Here is a 3,904-nt window from a genome sequence, read left to right on the forward strand (position 1 = left end):
ATATTCTAACATAAAAACTTTCCGGCTACCCGCCCGAACTGCGCATGCAAATCGAGGCGATTAAAAGCGAGGTTTTCAAGGCCTCGGGAGCACGGAACAAGGAAGAATTACTGTGATTACCCCTTGGGTCGTCACATTCTCCACCTCTAAAACAACCGTTCGTCCTCGAACGGACAAAAGAAAGAAGTACCTGAGTCGGGAAACAAATGAGGATAACGGCTCTGCATATCGGACTCGGACTCCCAGGTCGATGCCTTAGGAGGCTGACCTCTCCACTGAACACACACCGAAGGAAAACTCTTCAACCTCAACTGTCGAACCTGCCGGTCTAGAATAGCCACCGACTCCTCCTCATATAACAGATCCTTGTCCAATTGGACAGTGTTGAAATCTAACACGTGCGATGGATCTCCGCGATACTTCCGGAGCATAGATACATGAAACACGGGATGCATAGCTGACAAGCTAGGTGGTAAGGCCAGTCTATAAGCCACCTCTCCCACACGATCAAGAATCTCAAATGGACCGATGAACCTAGGGCTGAGCTTGCCCTTCTTCCCAAATCTCATCACGCCCTTCATAGGCGATACACGGAGCAATATCCGCTCACCAACCATGAAAGCAACATCTCTGACCTTGCGGTCTGCATAACTCTTCTGTCTAGACTGAGCTGTACGAAGTCTATCCTGAATAATCCTGACCTTGTCCAAGGCCTCCTGAACCAGATCCGTACCCAATAATCGAGCCTCTCCCGGCTCAAACCATCCAACTAGAGACCGACATCGCCTACCATACAACGCCTCATACGGAGCCATCTTAATGCTGGACTGGTAGCTGTTGTTGTAGGCGAACTCTGCTAAATGCAAAAACTGGTCCCACGAGCCTCCAAAATCAATGACACAGGCTCGGAGCATGTCCTCAAGAATCTGAATAGTCCTCTCGGACAGACTGTCCGTCTAGGGATGAAATGTTGTACTCAACTCAACCTGGGTGCCCAATTCTCACTGAACCGCTCTCCAGAAATGCGAGGTAAACTGTGTACCCCGATCCGAAATGATAGATAGCGACACCCCATGAAGGCGAACAATCTCCCTGATATAGATCTCGGCTAACCTTTCGGACGAATAGGTGGCTGCAACAGGAACAAAATGCGCTGACTTGGTCAGCCTATCAACAATGACCCAAACTGCATCAAACGTTTTCCGAGTCATCGGAAGTCCAGTAACGAAATCCATCGTAATCCTCTCCCACTTCCTCTCGGGAAGTGCAATCCTCTGAAATAGACCATCGGGTCTTTGATGCTCGTACTTAACCTACTGACAATTCAAACACCGAGCCACATGCGCAACGATGTATTTCTTCATCTTACGCCACCAATAGTGCTGCCTCAGATCCTGATACATCTTCGCGGTGCCCGGGTGAATAGAATACCGAGAACTGTGGGCCTCCGCTAAGATCAACTCTCGAATCCCATCAACATTGGGCACACAAACTCGCCCCTACAATCTCAATACACCATCATCATCTAAGGTTACTTTCTTGGCACCTCCACGCTGCACCGTGTCTCTCAAGACACACAAATGGGGATCCTCAAACTGCCGCTCGCGGATACGCTCTAATAGTGAGGAACGAGCAACCGTGCAAGCTAACACTCTGCTAGGCTCAGAAATATCCAACCTCACAAGACGATTGGCCAAGGCCTGAACATCCAAAGCAAGCGATCTCTGGCTGACTGGAATATAAGCAAGACTACCCATGCTGGCGGACTTCCTGCTCAATGCATCGGCCACCACATTGGCCTTCCCCGGGTGGTATAAGATAGTAACATCATAATCCTTTAGCAACTCTAACCACCTCCTCTGCCTCAAATTCAACTCTTTCTGCTTGAACAGATACTGAAGACTCTTGTGATCAGTGTAAACCTCACACGTCATGCCATATAAGTAATGCCTCCAGATCTTCAGGGCATGAATAATGGCTGCCAACTCGAGATCATGAACCGGATAATTCTTCTCGTGGATCTTCAACTGCCTCGAAGCATAAGCAATGACTTTGCCTTCCTGCATCAACACTGCACCAAGCCCAATACGAGACGCATCACAATAGACCGTATATGGCCCTGAACCTGTGGGCAAAACCAATACCGGTGTCGTAGTCAGAGCCGTCTTGAGCTTCTGAAAGCTCGCCTCACACTCGTCCGACCACCTGAACTGGACACCCTTCTGGGTCAATCTGGTCATAGGGGCTGCAATGGATGAAAACCCCTCCACGAACCGACGGTAGTAACCTGCTAACCCCAGGAAACTCCGAATATCCGTAGCTGAAGCTGGTCGAGGCCAGTTCTTGACTGCCTCTATCTTCTTCGGGTCTACCTGAATACCTGTTGCTGATACGACATGACCCAGGAATGCGATCGAACTCAACCAAAACTAGCACTTTGAGAACTTAGCATACAACTGACTATCCTTTAGGGTCTGAAGGACCACTCTGAGGTGTTGCTCATGCTCCTCCTGACTGCGGGAGTATATAAGAATATCGTCAATGAAGACTATCACGAACAAGTCCAAATAAGGTCTGAACACTCGGTTCATCAATTCCATGAACGTTGCTGGGGCATTAGTCAATCCAAATGACATGACCAAAAACTCATAGTGCCCATACCGAGTGCGAAATGTTGTCTTAGGGACATCAGACGCCCTAATCCTCAGCTGGTGGTAGCCAGATCTCAAATCTATCTTTGAAAACACCCTCGCACCCTGAAGCTGGTCGAATAAATCGTCGATCCTCGGCAGTGGATACTTATTCTTAATTGTAACCTTGTTCAATTGCCGGTAATCGATGCACATTCTCATCGAACCATCCTTTTTCTTAACAAACAACACCGGCGCACCCCAAGGCGAAACACTGGGTCTAATGAAACCTTTCTCAAGCAAATCCTGCAGTTGTTCCTTTAACTCTTTCAACTCCGGCGGGGCCATACGATATGGCGGGATAGAAACGGGCTGAGTGCCCGGGGCCAAATCAATACAAAAGTCGATATCTCTGCCGGGCGGCATACCTGGCAAGTCTGAAGGGAAAACCTCAGGAAACTCCCGAACAACGGGCACAGAATCAATAGAAGGGGCCTCCGCGCTAGAATCCTGAACATACGCCAAGTAGGCCAAACATCCCTTCTCGACCATACGCCGAGCTTTCACATACGAGATAACATTGTGGGTACAATGACCAGAAGTCCCCATCCACTCTAAACGGGGTAAATCCGGTAAGGCTAATATCACGGTCTTGGCATGGCAATCCAAGATAGCATGGTACGGGGATAACCAATCCATCCCCAATATAACATAGAAGTCGACCATGTCCAAAAGCAACAAATCAACACGGGTCTCATAACCCCCAAACACTACGATACAAGAACGATGAACTTGGTCGACCACAATAGAATCACCCACCGGTGTTGACACATAAACAGGAATACTCAACGAGTCACCAGGCATAACCAAATAGGGTGCAAAATAGGACGACACATATGAATACGTAGATCTGGGATCAAATAGAACAGAAGCATCCCTATCACAGACCAGAATAGTACCTGTAATCACAGCATCTGACGACTCAGCCTCTGGCCTGGCTGGCAAAGCATAACAACGGGGCTGGGCCCCACCTCCCTGAATCATATCCCTGGGACGATCTGCTGATGGCTGACCCCTACCTCTAGCGGTTTGAGCTCCACCTCTAATAACTCTACCTCCACCTCCTTGAGCAAGTGCCATCTCTATCCGGCGGGCACCATCTGCCGCCTCCTGAAATGGAATCTCACTACCGGCACTCATAGCCATCTGAACACGGATCGGCTGGGCCAACCCATCAATAAATCTCTGCACCATCTCTCTATCGGTGGGGAGTA

This window comes from Nicotiana sylvestris, chromosome 4 (assembly GCF_000393655.2).
Source record: "Nicotiana sylvestris chromosome 4, ASM39365v2, whole genome shotgun sequence".
Taxonomy (NCBI): domain Eukaryota; kingdom Viridiplantae; phylum Streptophyta; class Magnoliopsida; order Solanales; family Solanaceae; genus Nicotiana; species Nicotiana sylvestris.